General features: G+C 43.0%; 1 protein-coding gene across 2 annotated transcripts in view; it reads left to right on the top strand.

Moving 5' to 3' along the window:
• Nucleotides 1–979: 979 nt before the first annotated feature.
• Nucleotides 980–18752, top strand: part of RNF144A (ring finger protein 144A) — a 67499-nt gene continuing 49726 nt past the window's right edge. The window contains exon 1 of one of the 2 annotated variants that reach the window (XM_075201475.1): nt 980–1048. The gene's annotated coding sequence lies outside the window, so the exon portion shown is untranslated. Of the gene's footprint in view, nt 1049–1518; nt 1636–18752 lie in introns of those variants that run through there. The other variant, XM_075201473.1, reaches the window with a different exon arrangement.

Raw genomic sequence — 18752 nt, 5'->3', positions numbered from 1 at the left:
GAATAGTGTTCTGTTGGAACAGCAGTCACAATGAACGGTTGTCCGGGTGAACAACTATCTCCTGTATGGCACAGTGCAAAATGGCCACCTTTGCAATAGTAACTGGAGGGAGACAAGCTAAGATGCGGTGAGAGATTCAAAGATTCATCTACAGCACTGTTCTGAGCCGTAACTAGGAATTCTAGCGCCCGGGGCGAGAAAGACAAATGCCGCCCCCCTAGCCCTCAATTTTAATCAAATTAACCTAAAATATTCCCAAATTGCGCCCCCCTTCAGCATTGCGCCCTGGGCAGTCGCCCCTGTCGCACAGCCCTAGTTACGGCCCTGCTGTTCTCCCATAGGATTTAATGGTTTAAGTCATCGGGCACAAGTTCCGAATATCGCTGATGCTTGGAACTTGGTAAATTAGTTAAATAGTTGTCCCAATAGAAACCTACAGGGACTACTTTGGTATATGATGACTGTAGGACCGCATCAGATATCGGAGATATGTGCTGCAAAACTTTGGTTATAAATAGCAGGGATATTGCGGTTGTCTCTGAAAACTGCATTTTTCAGGGCATTAGAAGATTCTTAAATAGGCTCCTAAAGGTGATTTACATCTCAGTGTTCAGAACTATTTTCATGGCATTGCACCAAGTCGGTTTAAGACAAAATAACTATTAACGCTTAATATGCCCATGTTTTTTTTCTCTCCTCGTGACATTAAGGAATTTACTCTGTAACACGTGATCCAATGGGAAAATACTTCTTCTGTTTTTACATTAGACAGTATAGCAAGAAGCTACCCCTGAATGTATTTATCTAATTACCCGAGTACATGAATAACAAATATATGTAATCAAGGTCTTAGTGAGCGACAGTGACAGAAACAAGGGTATTTCTATATGTGTCTTATGTCAGTCTCTTCCAGCTCAGGGCTTCTTATTACTGCTTTATAGCAGCATCAGGAGCAGCCAGCGCTGTATCCCAGCATCCTGTACTGCGCATGTGCAGCTCGGAGACCACCTCAAGCTGTTGTACGAGGGCTGTATCTCAATGCCTGCTGGTAAGGAGTCCCTTATGGTTATTCATCTATTATTTCTGATGTTCTTCTGCCCTATAGGTGCTGTCAATTTGCTTTATTCAGTTCCATGCATCCTTCTTTAATGGTTGGAGGCTGCACCTTGCAAGGACTCCATGGCCTTTTTGATTGTTGCTGCTTTTACTATTGTGCATAGATCCTGGGGACTGTAGACCCAGCACTGATACAAAGCCACGGCTCTGTATCTTTTTTTATTTGTTACTATTTATTTGGGCACCCTATGTTCTTATGGATTGTATCTGCCATTTATTGCTACAGTATAAATGATAAAATGAGTGATGCATATTTCCTAACTCTTACAGCCTGTGCAGCATTTAGACCTGGTGTGATTATCAACAGATAATGACCCCCTCCCCTCTCTCCCTCCTGGTTAGGAGACTGGCAGGCACTGTACTCTCTCCCCTCCTCCTGAGGCTGCAGGCGGCGCTGGTGAGGTCACCAGATAAGGAGGAAGAGGGAGGAGAGAGCTCTGTCTGCCTGTACCAGCTCTGGGAACTACAGGACTTCTCCAACAGTGTGCTGTCAGCAGAGGAGAGAGGAGCTGAGTGGGGGTAAGATAAGAATATGTACCTGTATCTGCAGACTGCACAGTGGGGTGCATGGGGTACACAGGGGTGATCAGTGTTGGCACTGGTACATACTAGAGTCACAGTGGGCTGCTTTCTCTTAAACAGCTGGATGAGACAGAAAGAGGAAGGAATGCTGTGTTACTTTTGTTGCTACATACTACACACATAGCACATGCCTGTCAGTGTTTGTTTGTATTCTACTGTATACTGTTTGGTAAATCTGCAAGTTTATGTTACACGTGAGAACTGCTTTAGTGTCTTCCTATGTGTGTAGCAGCAGAGGGGATAGACACAGTGTTACTGCAGGATATTGTCCTCACACAATTAGAGGTTTTGTGTTACATGAAAGGGGTTCCTTACACAGAGCTGCACTGTGTACATTGTTCCAGTGGCTGTGTGTGTGCATATAACACGTTGATGGCTGTCCTCCTACTGTAACACCCAGCTCACTGTTTGAGGTCTACAGTGTCATTTGCCAAAGACTTAACTACTTGGTTTTTTTTCCAGACATGTTAGATCCTTGAGGCTTTGGGTGTTTACATTTATTGTAAGACATATTAGTTCATTGTGACTGGTATCTACAGCAATAGCCTTCCTTCAATAAAGGTGTTTCCATAGTTCTCCTTTTAATCCTTATTTTAAAGGAATTGTGAGCAGAGCCGTTCAGATAGCTGCTTATAGGTCATATAGGCCAACTATTTATCCTAAAATGCTGGTTTCTAGCACAGATACAGCTAATACGCTCAAAAGAGCTGAATGCAAATTACATATCATCATCAATTTATTTATATAGCGCCACTAATTCCGCAGCGCTGCACAAGGAACTCACTCACATCAGTCCCTGCCCCAATAGAGCTTACAGTCTAAATTCCCTAACACACACAGACAGATATAGTTGAATGTCAGAAGTTATATCCATTCATACTGATGTTAAATATAGTGACCCATAGTTACACTATTCTTCTATATAATTTAAAGCAAAAAATCGGGATTTCAGGATAGCAGTAGTATTTTTTTTCTTACAGGATCTACATGTAATAACATAAAAACCTGTACACAATCAAACTTTCTTTTGCAGTCTTCCTGTTCAATGTTGAACTAATAATTTGGATAGATTTTTAGTTTAATTTTTATATCTATGACGTTGATTTTGGCTAGGTCATTGGCAGGAAAGGTCAACTTTGCAGAAATTTGTGGCACTAGTATGGTACAAATTTGGGTTTACCCCATGCTTTTGCATGTAATCAGGAGTGATGATTTCTGATGTATAACTGTGCTATCAGATATATGTGCAGACCTTCACCTTAAGAAAGGATAGGGGCACCCTGTTATCATTTCATGGATCCCACCTGTGACTCTTGCATCATTACCCTACCAGAGCTTACCTCTGTAATGTAGTTATGGATGATATAGGAGAGTTGCTGACAACCTGTCATTTAACCACTGCAGGGTCATTGAGACATCTGCCGGTACTGTTACATGCAGCACAGAGTTACAGGGATACCGTTATAGAAATGCTTGAATCTGAATGTGGCGGAATATAGAGTGGCCTGGAGGGCAGATATGCCTAAAGATAAAGATAATTAGTACTTAGGACAGAACAATAGAGGTATGTGTGGCAAGGAGAAATAGCCTTGAGTAAGTAAGAGATAAGGCGACAATCTACACAAATAGAAGGCTAAACACAGACTTTTGCAGGTGATATGGGACAATTTTCAGTTAATTTAATTCCATATTTCATTGAATGCATTTCAATAGAAAGAGTACATTCTACATCTCTGGAGAGTAGTCAGATTAGATATTACTGTGCAGCAGAATGTACCATACCAGTGATGGCTAACCTATGACACTCCAGGTGTTGTGAAACTACAAGCCCCAGCATGTTTTGCCAGTAGATAACTAGCTGATAGCTGGCAGAGCATGCTGGGACTTGTAGTTTCACAACACCTGGGGGTAAACTTGCCTTTACAAGCCATCGCCCCTTTAAATTTTAGCTGAAAAAGCGCTGATCTCCCGCGAGATGAAAAAAACGGACTTTGATACATTTACCCCCTGGAGTGTCACAGGTTAGCCATCACTGTACTATACCTACACATAGTAGACAGCCATTGTGTGACCTAAACCAATATTCAATAGGCTGGGTACACACTACAGAAATGTTCGATTTTACCAACGACTAATAAAAAAAAAAAACAATGCCTGATCAGCATGCTGATTCATGTGTACACACTATAGACCAAGATTTACCTTCAGATCTGCGCTCCTTATCTGCCATAACCATTGAAAAGATCATGGGGTATATTTACTAAACTGCAGGTTTGAAAAAATGGAGATGTTGCCTATAGCAAGCAATCAGATTCTAGTTATCATTTATTTAGTACATTCTACAAAATGACAGCCAGAATCTGATTGGTTGCTATAGGCAACATCTCCACTTTTTCAAACCCGCAGTTTAGTAAATCTAGCCCCATGACTCTGTAAACTCTATGGAGATCCTGATCATGTGTGCATACACACTGCAGGATTGGAACAGCATTGATCCATCCTGGAACGAGAGTTTAAGTTCAGTTTAAAAATCAAATGTAACGATACGATGGGCTTTGGAACAATAGTCGCTCTCTGTTTTAGTGTACACCATACTTGCCAACTATCCTGGAATGTCCAGGAGACTCCCGAAATCCGGGTGGGTCTCCCGGACTCCCGGGAGAGCAGGCAAGTCTCCCGCATCTCGCAATTACCTGGCCAAAATAGCACGATTTGCGGTGAATTTAGTAATTTTGCCCACCCCCCCAACGGGAGTTTTGTCATAGGGGCGGGGCCAAAAAGACTGTCTCGCCCCCTCCCACCCTGTCTGGGATCTTCTGGACTTCAGGCAAGTATGGTGTACACAATAATACAAAATTGGGTCGAACTGTTGTTTATCGGGTGATTGGCCCGATAATTGTCTGAAAACCCTGTAGTGTGTGCCCAGCCTTAGAATGCAGCCTATCAATTTACTAGTATCAGCCCCTCAAAATGACAGCCTCCAATGTGTGTCAGGGAAAAGAACAATGTAATACCAGGTGCTGCTGACATCTATGTTACAGAATGATAAGTTAGTTTGTATTTGTGTGATTACACAAACCAAAATTAACATTTCTAGGACATGTTATTCTGATTATTCTGCATTTGTAATGTATTATGTCTTAAATACAACATTGGATTTCCACATTTTTATTAGGGTTATTTACTGTGCTTGATCGTCTTGCCTGTTTATAGGCAGAACTGCAACATCTTGAGGGTTTGTACAAAGTCTGTATTGGTCTTTAGGTTACTAGGGAAACAAGTTATAGGCCTGAAGCCTGTCTTCTGGAATGCACACAAAAAGTAGTTAAGCAAAATGACAAAATTCTTCTCTCCTGCATAATGTTTTCCGAACAAGACTCCCAAGAATTTCAGTTTAAATTTACTTTACTTTATAGATTCTGATTGTCTGATTTTAGTAAATTGTGCAATGATAATATTGCTATTTTTACACAGTGATTGCATATCTATTGCTGAATTCTCCACTGAAGTTCAGCTGTATAATTATTTTATTTATGTAGTTTAAGCAGAGGACAGTGTGTGGTGGAGACAGATGGCATTGAAACTATTATACGTAAAAGCATCAAATGTACAAGTTTGTTCCCTTTCATTGATTCCAGAATAATGCAAGGTGTGCCCAATGTATTTTGCGATAAACATGAATTATGCCAGGAATAGAAAACAAGTCACTGAACAGGTGTTATTCAAAGAGAATGTGATTTGCATGGACCTCCACATCCTGTTCAAAGGACGCTTTTGGTTTTGTTTTTTTTTTGCAAGAAAAATTAGTTCTCTTCCTGCATCTGTAAAAGCAAAAATCTATTCATCATCTGTCACATTAATGAAAATAAATTGTAGTCATAGAAACATGTATCTGTGAGATTAGCTTTTAAGGCTTATGTATCTTTCATATGTTGCATTTGCATGCTTAGTCAGAGAGATTCTAAGCCTCAGTTTTTACTGTAAAGCCTCAAAGGGCCACTAAACCTAAAAAAAACAAGTTGGTTTATATAAAATCGTTATTAGTAACTTCCAGGTTTCCATACACAGGCAAATTGGCCAATATAGCAGTGTCTATGTGCTGAAATAATTGTGATCAGGTAGAAATCCTGAGGGCCATTCCCAGGCTTGGTAGAAAGTGCAGTTGGCTGATGACTGCTAATAAGTCAATTTTGGTCTGTTCGCAGATCAAAGTCTTTCGTGTGACCGGATCTTGCTACCTTTAGCCACCCACGCATGTGACTGAATTGAGTAGTAGTCTAGATGCTTGACACTCAGGTCTAACTGCAGGATTGGCTTAATGTGGCCAGCTTAAAATTTTGGGAGCTTATAAGAATTGAAGACATTTGAGATGAAGCTATGATCTTGGGGGGAATAATATTTTTCAATCATCCACTCTGGGGGACACTGCTACCATGGGGTTGTATGAGGGCGCATGGAGTTGGCACTTAAATAGTTAACAACTAAACTTGCTGCTGACTCATCCACTCTGCAACCCCTACAAGCCTCAGTTTAATTTAAGTGCCCAAGGAGTTGGGCTGCACATGGTACTGCTCTGCAGTACTTGCTGTTTTAGATTTAGTTTTTTTCTTGTTTTATTTGTAGCTATGCAGGATTGGATGTCAGTGACAAGCGCGCGGGTCATGGCTGTCACTTATTGCTCCTGTCGGGTCCACGTTGCCATGAGCATAGAGCACCGAGTCCCGGTCAGGTTGGGCGGCCATGTTGGGAGATACCAAGTTCCCCGCTGAGGCATAGGGGGGGGGACTTGGATCTCATGGGGCAATTCTAACGTAAAGGAGGAGTGGTGGCCAGTGTGTATACTGCAGAGACATCCTGGGCAGCCACGGTTTTGATCTATAAGGAACCAGAATTGGATTCCATGATTAGTCAGGATACTGGGGGAAGGAGTACGTTCCTTCCAATGAACGTTCCAAAAAGTGAGGACTCCGGCAGTCCTTTTGTGGGAACCCACCCTTCAGGGGAGTCCACTGGTGGCAAGAGGGCAGGCCGATAGAGGCAGAGGGTGCCACTCCAAGAGGTGTCCGTCATCCAAGAGTTCGGATAAACAGTCAGCATGAAATCGTAGACTGCTGGAAACCAACTCTTGTGGTTATTTGTCACTTAGGAGTAACTGTGTGTAGCCGGTGTTTTCCTTAGTGTCATGCTCCCTGCTGGAGAAAAGGCCTGGACAGTTGTTTCCCATGTTCGATGGCAGCTGATGTCAGCAGGGACAAACGCCCAGTGGGCGTGACAAGCATGCATGGGGGCGTAGCTATAATTTTAGACAGTGCTTGGCTGCTCTCCAACTTTTCCTATCCCCATAATATACATGGGCAATGCTGCGAGCACTACTGTTAGGTGCACGTAGCTATCCCTTTTCCAGCAGAGCCGTGTGAAGCGGGGGCAGGGTCCAGCCACCTTAATTATACAGTGCCCCAGGCTTAGAGGGGGGTTTCCGGGCACTAGAAAAAGACCTTATAGTTATCGCTTCTTCAAACATTTTCCATGCACTTTGGATGTGTTGTGCTTTTACCAGTGCAATCCATTTGGTATCACACATTAATGCATGAGAAATGCAAACAACCGCAGAAAAATATATACAAAAAAAGTGTAATTTTCTGTGCGTGTTGAGTTGGATGAATTGCAAGATGTTTTCAAATAAAACAGTAGTATTTACACTAGGCATATGTCCAGCTTACAAGCGTGTATACTAACTCTTATCAGTACAATAGACATGCGGCTTGACAAGTAAACGTTAAAGTCACTTTGCCCTATTTCTACACAATATAATAATATAATGAAGTGTCATATACATAAGAGAGAATAGTGTCTTGACTGTTTTTAATAAAAGCATATAAAATGTAACTAAATACAAACGCTACCACATCTGTTGTTTACTCTTTTAAACATTCATTGGGAATTTACAATCCTGCAGGAGTGCAAATGTAAATAACAAAGTAATACGAATAGATGATCGCAACTTGATATAATATTTATATTGCCAATGTAGTCCACATATATACTGATAGCTTAATTGGCTGCTGACTAGTGTGTGTTTGTGTTTTCAGGAATTTAAACGGTAAGCTGCAGTGGGGCAGGGACCGATGTGAGTGATTATTCTCTGTATAGCGCTGCGTAATATGGTTCTTCTATATAAATAAACAGTAATAAATAGACACAATACTGATTAATTAAGTACTGTCAGCTGGAGATGTCAGTAGCAAAACAGTAAATCAGAAGTGACTGGGTATTACTGCTGATGGCCAGTGTCATCGTATAGCTTTGTCACAGCCCTCCAGTATATGCAAGAGATACACCTCCTAGGGATGCGTCTTATTATGTCGCGGTTATGTGAACATGACCTTACTGTGTACAGTTCGCGCTTACTCGCCTTGTTCTGAGTAAGGGGGTGCAAGTCTATGCTGTGCAAAAATCTAGAAGCAAACGTGTTTTTGGTGCACACGCGTAGTACGGAAATGTTTATCTTACACAAAACAATTTCCATTTGCCTACTCCTAAATAAGGGCCTAAGTGTCCCATTCTGTACAAATGTAGTGATCCAAATTGGATCCCTTGGAGCACAATAGTGATACAAGTCGATGGCCGACTGTATTTTCCATTTATTATTTGGACTTAGATGAAGATTGGGTCACATTTTAGGCATATACAGCATACTTGCCAACTCTCCCGGACATTCAGGGAGACTCCCAAAATTCGGGTCGGTCTCACGGACTCCTGGGAGAGCAGGCAAGTCCCCCGCATCCTGCAACTGCCTAGCCTAAATGACGAGATTTGCGGTGAATTGGACACGCCACGCCCCATCTAGTCACACCCCTCTCCCGGACTACGTTTGCCAAAAGTAGGCAAGTATGATATACAGATGTATATTATGGATACCACTTTACGTTCGTTTTCGAATGCCAGCCCCACGCACAGTGTCGGACTGGCCTGCCGGGGAGCCGGGGTATCCCCCGGGAGGCCCTGTTGCCTGATAACCCCGCCCTCTTTGTTGGTGAGGCAGAGCAGAGAATTACCGAGTTGCGGTCAGTCTACATATGAAACGGAGACTGTCAAACTAATCCCTGCCTACAGCCAGCACGTGAGAACACTTCCTGCTCCTGAGACAGAGAGAGGCAGAAATGCTTCACAGTGACACAGATCTCAGATTACTCCTTCTGCTGTAGTTGCAGGCGTCCTGTAGTCATAAAGTTGCCATCCTAACTGCAGTGTGAGTCCGTGTAATCAGTAAGTAATAAATCGTGCAAACTTCTCTAGAGCTCTCCACTGTGTGACCTCGGAGGGAGGGAGATAAATTAGAATGGCTTCATTGCAATATACGTCTTCAGTGCCTCTATAAAAGGATCCTATTGCAGCTGACCAATGAATGGATTCCTAATAAACTAGTAACCAAATTCACTGTTTATATCATGTTCCATGTTTATTTGTTTTCAATCAATTGTGGGACTCTATTCCCTATAGAAGCATATCTTAATCAGAATAAAACACATTCAGACAGTTAGGTCCTTATAGGATTGCATCTGCTATATGCTTTAATATTAATGTTTTGCTTTTGTCCTTTGTAGTGGCATTGGATTATTATTGAGTGTACATTTTGTGGGTAGATCATTTTTTAGAGTCCTGTTTTTATTTGCCAGTGTCTAGAGTGTAATTAGATTTATGTAATATTTTAAATGTGCATATATTTTTATGCTAATAATTTTGTGGTCTCCATAGTGCTTCATGGATATATTCATTTTTAGTCTATACCCTTATATTGTGGTTTTCATATGATGAATGGTTGATCTCTAGTACTGTAGTATAGCATTTGTTTTCTGTGTACACTATGAGGGGAGAGAACACTAACCACAAAGAATGGACAGCACACAAATAGCTGATGATGATTGATTGTATTCAATTCATCCCTCCCCTTTCCCTGTCTCCCCTGTTTCACACAGTGCCCTCCATGCTGCATTTGCTCCCCTTCACTTACTTTCCTATTGACTTCTTTCTTCTCTTCTGTCTTTTCCTTCGCGGCTCCTCACTGCAAATGTCCTCTTTTTCTTTATGGACCATACTAAGGTGCTATACGTTGTCCTCCATGGCCTGACCTCATCCCCTTTAATGACTGACCACAACCCCTCTTACAGTTGGCCACACCCCATTGTAGTGGGCCCCTACCGCTGCATTTCCCCCGGTGGGCCCTTCATGTCCCAGTCCGACACTGCCCACGCAGGATTAGCATTTTGTCTTGTGTAAAAAATTACACCTGGAACTGAATTCAGCACAGTGGCACAGTGGTCAGTATTGCTGCCTCACAGGGCTGGGATCATGTGTCTGATTCCAACCAGTCTCCTTTCTGTGTTGAGTTTGTATATTCTCCCTCCACATGTCCCAGTTTCCTCCTACATGCCAAAAACATACAGGTAGGTTAATTGGCTCCTGACCAAATTACATAGAATGTAAGCCCCATTAGGGCAGGGACTGATGTGAATGATTACATTTTCTCTGTAGTCATGGTGCATAAAATGATTGACATGATATAAATAAACATCAATAATAATAATAATGTCAGACAGAATACTTCTATAACAATTATTCTGACTGACAACAAAGAAACAATGCCTGACATGGACTAAGCCAATGGGAGGATGCTTGTGAGTGGCTTTGTGTCACATAAGTGTCAGACAGGTCACTTAGAGCTTGTGTTTTATACATTATGATAATTCATCGATGAGGCCACAATAGTTGTGTCTTTCCTTTCCATAGGCTTTTCTCTTTTCCTTGTCCTTTTCAGGAAACCGTACTCTATAAATAATTGTTGTTGTGAGTTTAATAAACTGTTCTCAAATAAACACTCTACGTAACACAAGGGGGGGATTCAACTCTCCGCTGAATTTTTTTTAACGCTACGTTAAAAAATGCAAAACGATCCGCACGGGTTTGGAGATGCAATTGCGACTGTTTTCACTTAACGCAGCGTCAAAAATCGTGGTATTCAATTTGAAAACAGGTAACGGCGCCCCCCGCGCGTTAACCATTGGTGCATGCAAATTTTTAGTGGAGGGGAGGGTTTAACGCGATCATCTAGAATAAAATAAATGCATTGGCATACATAAGTATACATTTGAATTGCATTACACAACCTTCTATTCTATAATATCTACATACAGTACTTTATTTTACTATACTTTTTTTTTTTACTCTTTTTTACTACACAATTATTTATACCATTACAAAACACATTAGTACTTACATATTAATACATACATATATTAATTAGTGATTATTGTATTTATTAATTGTATTTATATTTTTACATGCTTTTTGTAAAAATTGAATCCCCTCCAAGGTACTTCTTGCTTAGTGACATTGATTCATATTCTGATGAGTCTAAATAATTATGTTATTATTATTACTATTGTTATTATCCCGTATAAGTATAAGAGCTCCAAAGTTTACTTAGTGCTGTACATTTTGTAAAATTGCAACTTTTAGCATAAATGTGTTGTAATTCGGTCCAACATTGCTTCAAGCACACTACAGTTTTGATCTGACAAAGGAGAGAGACATTATTGGATTTTAATTGTGCGATTATAATACAAGTTTCATTCATTTCCAATGCATTTGCATTTAGTTGCTTTTAATAATTCCAAGGCAGACGGATTGTATTATCAATTTATTTGGCTATTTGGCTATTGGATCGACGGTCACCACATACAGCTTGATTTTTAAACAATTGGGTGGTGACGTGTGGCCAGGGTAACATTCTGAGGATGGTCAAAGCTAATATCTCAGTTTATGAAGCATATATGAACGATTTTATTGTTACTAAAAATGTAATTTTACTGCTTCTTTATGAAACACATGACATGTTTTTCTACGCTCTATACATTTCTATACATAAAATGATGGCATTTTGCACACAAGAAGCTAAAAGCAAACACACATATAATTGCCAAATGTATAATTCCAGATTTTAAAGATTTGTCCCTCATAATGTTGGTCTCTTATTCTGTTGAATGCATACTTCTCTTCTCTCACATAATGAGACTCCCTCCCACATCCTGCCCACTTTTTTGTGAAGTAGGCAGGATTGGGGGGTTTCAATTGAGGCACAAGAGTTGGATTACTGCGAAAGGGGCAGTGACGTGCGGCCAATCAACGGTAGCACCTTCGATTAGTCATTGACTGCACTGCTCTCCTACCCACCGCTGAAACTCTTTAACGGGTTACCAGCCCGCCATACAGACCCCGGAGTAAAGACCCTAAATGCCTGTATAATTGAAAAATGAAAAACTAACCCTTGATTTGTTAAGTGTACTCCATCAGGACGGAAAAGATGAGTGTGCCTTACTGTTATCCACGGGTGAGCTATCACAGAACCTCCTAGAGCGATAACCACTTTATCTGTAGCTCTGTTATCTTTCCTCATTATTGATGGCATAATGGAAGCAGCAATGGGAACCCTCCAGTAGAGATGGGGAATAATATGTGACCAACACAGCTTATTCATGGGCCACCTAGCATGCATTGCCCTCAAATCCTCTCTCATATCTATAATTAAGTCTAAGGATTTTGATCGACCTAAATCGTTTCCTCCAGCATGCACTAGTAATATATCAGGGGGGGCCACAGTTACAGATCTCATCCTCTAGTAGGGGCATGAGCGAATGCCATATAAGGCCCCTTCTTCCCACCCATTTGATGGCTACCGGGCCAGGGAATAAGGACCAGTCATAGGTAAGGTTATGTTTCTCCGCCCAAAAAACATACGAGTGACCCATATGTTAATCCTCTGGTTCAGATTACCTATGACCAAAGAAAAATATACCACTCGTTAGGACCACTTAGATAATTATGCTCATTTTAGCGGATGTAGATTAGTGGATTCGATAATGGGACCTGACCTCCGCAGACAACAGTAGGTCATAATAACTGTACCAAATAAAATGAAATGCATAAACACCAAGCAGGTCCAGTTGCAAACATAGGACCGCTTTACTATCCATGCTGATGCGTGAAAGAGGATCATATCTCACCAAGCGTAATCCTTACACACAGGACCGCTTTACCAAAAACCGACCATTATGTATACTTTAACCATCAGAAAAAACTAAGCAGCCCCGAATACATGGGACTCTTTAACACTTACGTCTCCAAATTGATTTAATAACCCACAGACGTACAAACTATTATTATGTTATACTTAATGATCGTGACAAAGGGGAAAAAGGAGGGAGGGAGGGTGATCGGTAACCCATATGAAAGACAAAAAACCGACAAACCCCGGAGGCCAATAGCCAATCAGGCATTAATCCAAGGAGAAATAGGAAAAATCCCCTCATGCTCTCGCTAAAAGCGATAGGCGACAAGCAGCCTAGCCCTGGGTTAACGAAATGGCGAGGCAAAGCCAACTATACTAGGGTTGTGTCACGGGCACTAGGAGTCTTTACCCAGGGATCACCAGATGGTAGGCTTACCAGAGCAATGTAGATGGTAATAGGGTACTCTGGTAGCTGGGTGATCACGGAACATGAAATGATGGCCGATGAGATGCTCAGGAAAGTCTATGACTAGCAACACTGGAAATGAGGTAATGATAAACAAGGAACTGTATGGACAAGGACACGTGAAGGTAGTCAGTGGTCTGCGATAGCAAGTTGTACCACTGCTATAGTGAGGAGGAATGTCCAACAGAAACAAGGAGGTGATGAGAGTCAGCGGTCTGCGGGTAGCAAGTTGCACCGCTGTCTGAGTGAAGGAATGGAATCCAAGTGGAGGTATCCAGGTAGTCAGTGGTCTGCGGTAGCAAGTTGTACCACTGCTATGTGAGAGAATGATGGAACAGGTGATACCGGAAACAGGGATCAGTGGTCTGACATCAGCAAGTTGTACCACTGAATATATATGTGAGGAGGTGCACAGGGGAAGACTGCAACACAGGATATACACAGGCACCTTATACACGATCCACAGTAATATGCACAATATAGATATATATATATATATAAATGACTGAGCAGGTCTGCAATCTAGAAAGTCTCTTGAAGTAGTCCAGCACAATAATAACACAGTCAATGATGGCAATAGACTCAGCGGATAGCAGACTCCAGAGAGAACCAAACACAGTCCAGCAAGGTATGCAATACACAGCACAGTCAATGAGAAGTATGCATACCGTGGTTCAGCAGTAGCAGTCAGATGGGATTGCAGCGGTACCTGAGCGGCTGGAGGCCGACTGGATAGGAAGTCCCTGGATAGGTGAAGCAGCGGTCAGCAGGTGCAGCGCACAGGTGAGTAGACCGACAGGGACACGAATCCACAGGAGTCAGCAACAGGTGGAACTGGACTTATAGGAAACCCAGGAGAATGGAGATGATCCAGCAGAGGGTAGTAGAAGAGATACAAATCCAATGCTGACAGGAGGGTAGAGACCAGTGGAACACGTGAAGGCGTGGAGAGTGGATCAGCAGGAGATGGACGATAGCGCTGACCACAGCGGCAGGACTCAGCGGCACACGGAGGTAACCAGTAGCAACCACAGGAACCAACAGCGATGGGAAACAGGAGTGCAGCGCAGGGCAGGAGCAGATGATCACGAAGTGTAGCAGATGATAATGAAAAGCGGCAGTCTCGAGGAAGCCACAGCAAAGATGAGATGAGAGTGTAGTGCACGGAGGCAGCGGGTAACAATCAGCTGGCAGTCACGATGTTGAACACAGGCGAGTTGCAAGCAGGAGACTGTAGTGCACAGCGGCAGCGGATAGTAGTCAGCTGGCAGTCACGATGTTGAACACAGGCGAGTTGCAAGCAGGAGACTGTAGAGCACAGAGGCAGCGGATAGTAATCAGCTGGCAGTCACGATGTTGAACACAGGCGAGTTGCAAGCCGGAGACTGTAGTGCACAGAGGCAGCGGATAGTAGTCAGCTGGCAGTCACGATGTTGAACACAGGCAAGTTGCAAGCAGGAGACTGTAGTGCACAGAGGCAGCGGATAGTAGCCAGCTGGCAGTCACGATGTTAAACACAGGCAAGTTGCAAGCAGGAGACTGTAGTGCACAGAGGCAACGGATAGTAGTCAGCAAACAGACTTGATGAGAAGCAGGTGAATGAGGTAGAAGCTGGAGTGCACGGAGGCAGCGGATAGCAATGAGCAAACAGTAATGATGATACATTGATGGTAGAAGTGGTATGGAACCACAGAGATAGAAGTGGTTTGGAAACCACAGGAATCAGCAGGGCTGAATACACGAGTAATACAGGAACACCTTCAGAGACTCATGAGGAATGAGACTCCAAGATCAGGCAACGTGGTGTTGACCACAGGTGCTTAATATAGGGAGGTTGCCTGATCTGCCAATTAAGTTAAAGGAGTATACACTGAAATATAGAAAAGGGCTGCGCATGCGCAGACCCTCAGGCTGGTGGACGGCCACGGTTCCTAAATGTCCGGGAAGAGGCACTCACGGTCCGGTGAGTGACAGTACCCCCCCTTTTAAAGGTGGGCACAGAACGCCTGGAACCGGGCTTGTCCGGATTTTTGGAGTAAAACTTCTTCAAAAGGGCAGGAGCATTAAGATCTTCAGCTTTGATCCAAGAGCGCTCCTCAGGACCAAAGCCCTTCCAATGAACGAGGAAATGGAGGACTCCTCGCGAAATTTTTGCATCTAGTACCTCGGTAATCTCAAAATCCTCCTCCTGATGAACTTGAACTGGCTGCGGAGCTGAGGGAGGAGTTGAAAAACGGTTGATAATAAGAGGTTTGAGCAAAGATACATGGAAGGCATTAGAAATCCGAAGACTCTTAGGAAGAAGGAGTTTCACACATACTGGATTGATAACTTGAATGATCCTATAAGGACCAATAAAACGAGGGGCGAATTTCATGGATGGAACCTTCAAACGAATATTTTTTGTGGATAACCAAACACGATCTCCAATTTTCAGTGGTGGAATAGCCCGCCTCTTCTTATCAGCGAAAGATTTATATTTGACAGATGTCTTCTTTAAACAGGTTCTGACCTGAGACCAGATATTTTTAAAGGTCTGACAAACCGTTTCCACCGCAGGAACTTGGGTGGGCGGGAGGGCAGGAAATTCCGGAAAAGACGGATGGTGACCGTAGACCACAAAGAATGGAGTTTTGGATGATGACTCATGGTACATGTTGTTATGGGCGAACTCAGCCCAAGGGAGTAACTCTACCCAGTTGTCTTGATTGGCTGAAGAAAATATCCTTATAAAAGTCTCAAGATCTTGATTGACACGTTCGGTTTGTCCATTGGATTGTGGATGGTAAGAAGATGAGAGTGCTAATCGTATGCCCAAGGTTTTACAAAGGGCTCGCCAGAATCTGGACACGAATTGTACTCCTCTATCAGAGACAATCTCAGATGGACATCCATGGATACGGAAGATTTCTTTAATGAAATGTTCAGCCAGGATAGACGAGGAAGGCAAACCAGACAGAGGGATGAAATGAGCCATCTTCGAAAATCTGTCCACTACCACCCAAATAGTGTTATGGTTCTTACTAGGTGGTAAGTCAGTAACGAAATCCATACTAATATGGGTCCATGGTTTGGACGGAATGGGTAGTGGTCGCAGCAACCCTGCTGGGGTTCTGCGGGAGGATTTGAATTGCGAACATAATTCACAGGAAGCAATGAACTCTTTGACGTCTCTCCTCATTGAAGGCCACCAGTAACTTCGAGAGAGGATCTCAAAAGTCTTATGTTCACCGGCGTGTCCAGAAAAACGAGAGGCATGGAACCACGAAAGGATTTTCTTCCTTAGAGTAGGAGGCACGAGGGTTTTCCCAAATGGTAGCGTTTTGGTGGATGAAGCAGCCAGTGAGATACATTTGGGATCTAGAATGGTATGGTTGGAAACCTCTTCTATATCAGAGGACGTAACAAAGGCTCTAGATAAGGCATCAGCTTTTTTGTTTTTGGCAGCTGGTTTGAAGGTAATTATTAATTCAAAACGGGAAAAGAAAAGAGACCATCTTGCTTGACGAGGGTTCAAGCATTGGGCAGACTGGAGATATGACAAGTTCTTATGATCCGTGAAGATCGTCACCGGATGGCGAGCTCCCTCCAACAAGTATCTCCATTCCTCTAATGCGGCTTTGATAGCCAGTAATTCCTTGTCTCCGATGGTATAATTCTTCTCTGCGGGTAGGAGACCCCGAGAATAGAAGGCACAAGGGTGGAATTTTTGCTGTTCCGAGCGTTGGGAGAGAATAGCTCCTAAGCCCACATTAGAGGCATCTACTTCTAGAAAAAAAGGGAGTGTCACATCAGGCTGACGAAGGATTGGAGCCGAAGAGAAGGACTCTTTTAATGTTTGAAAGGCTTGAATAGCCTCAGTAGACCATTGCTTAGGATTAGCCCCTTTTCGAGTCAGGGCCACAATAGGAGATGCAATGGAAGAAAAGTCTTGAATGAAGCGTCTATAGTAATTGGCAAAACCTAAAAAACGCTGGATGGCACGAAGAGTAGTTGGCTGGGGCCAATGTAGTACAGCATTTACTTTGTCAGGATCCATCTTCAGACCAATTCCGGAAACAATATACCCCAAGAATGGAATCTGGGGTAATTCGAATGAACATTTTTCTAATTTACAGAACAATGAATTTTTCCGTAGCCTGGAGAGGACTTCTGCCACATGTTGGTGGTGAGAAGGCAGGTCCTGTGAAAAAATCAATATGTCGTCCAGATAGACGACGACACATACATATAATAAGTCCCGGAAAATCTCATTGATGAAGCCCTGAAAAACAGCGGGGGCATTACATAGCCCGAAAGGCATTACCAGATATTCGTAATGCCCGTCTCTGGTGTTAAACGCCGTCTTCCATTCGTCACCGGAACGAATTCTGATTAAATTGTAGGCACCACGAAGATCCAACTTAGTAAAAATACGGGCTCCCTTGATGCGGTCAAATAGCTCAGTGATCAACGGAATGGGATACCGATTCTTGATAGTAATGGCATTGAGTCCACGAAAATCTATACAAGGGCGTAATGATCCATCCTTCTTTTTGACAAAGAAGAACCCAGCTCCAGCGGGCGAGGTGGAAGGTCGAATGAACCCACGCTGGAGGTTCTCCCGTATATATTCAGATGTAGCTTGAGTTTCAGGTAACGAGAGTGGATAGACCCGGCCCCTGGGAGGAGTCTTGCCAGGAAGAAGATCAATCGGACAATCCCAAGAACGATGAGGAGGAAGACGTTCAGACTGAGCTTTATCAAAAACATCGGTAAATGAAGCATATTGAGGAGGGAGTCCCGGTGAAATAGCTGAGATGGAAGCTTGCTGTACCTTGAGAGGAATGACTTGGGAAAGGCAATGATGGTGACATTCAAGCCCCCAAGACGTGACTTGAGGGGTGCGCCAGTCAATCTGGGGAGAGTGACACTGAAGCCATGGAAGGCCTAGGACAATCGGACTTGTCGTAACAGGAAAAATTAAAAACGATATCTCTTCATGATGCAGAGCACCAATCTGAAGGGTTACTGGAGACGTACTCTGGGTGATGAGACCGTTGATGAGACGTGATCCATCAATAGCCGTCACAGTAATGGGAGTTTTTAAGGTAATCATTGGTAGAGACCATTGATTAACTAACGATTTGGAAATAAAATTTCCTGCTGCTCCGGAATCAATCAATGCCTGTGACTCAAAGGTCTTGGTAGCAAAGGAAATAGTCACATCAAAAGCGCAGACTTTAGATTTCATAGACGATGGAGAGGACTCCAGGGACCCTAACTTCACCTCTCCAGAACTAGTTAGGGCCTGGCATTTCCCGATCTCTTAGGGCAGGAGCTGAGGACATGAGTGGAATCAGCGCAATAGATACAGAGTCTATTCTTGACTCTTCGTTTCCTCTCCTCAGAAGATAACTTGGAACGTCCTATCTCCATGGGAATCACAGCAGGTGACACTGGACGAAACTGAGGGTTAGAGCGAAAAGGTGTTTTAGCAGAAGTCGTTTTCTCAGCCTCTCTTTCACGAAATCTCATATCAAC

The sequence above is a fragment of the Mixophyes fleayi genome, chromosome 3, assembly GCF_038048845.1.
Source record: "Mixophyes fleayi isolate aMixFle1 chromosome 3, aMixFle1.hap1, whole genome shotgun sequence".
NCBI lineage: Eukaryota > Metazoa > Chordata > Amphibia > Anura > Limnodynastidae > Mixophyes > Mixophyes fleayi.
The sequence above is the reverse complement of the archived record's forward strand: the minus strand, read 5'-3'. Positions and strand labels throughout refer to the sequence as shown.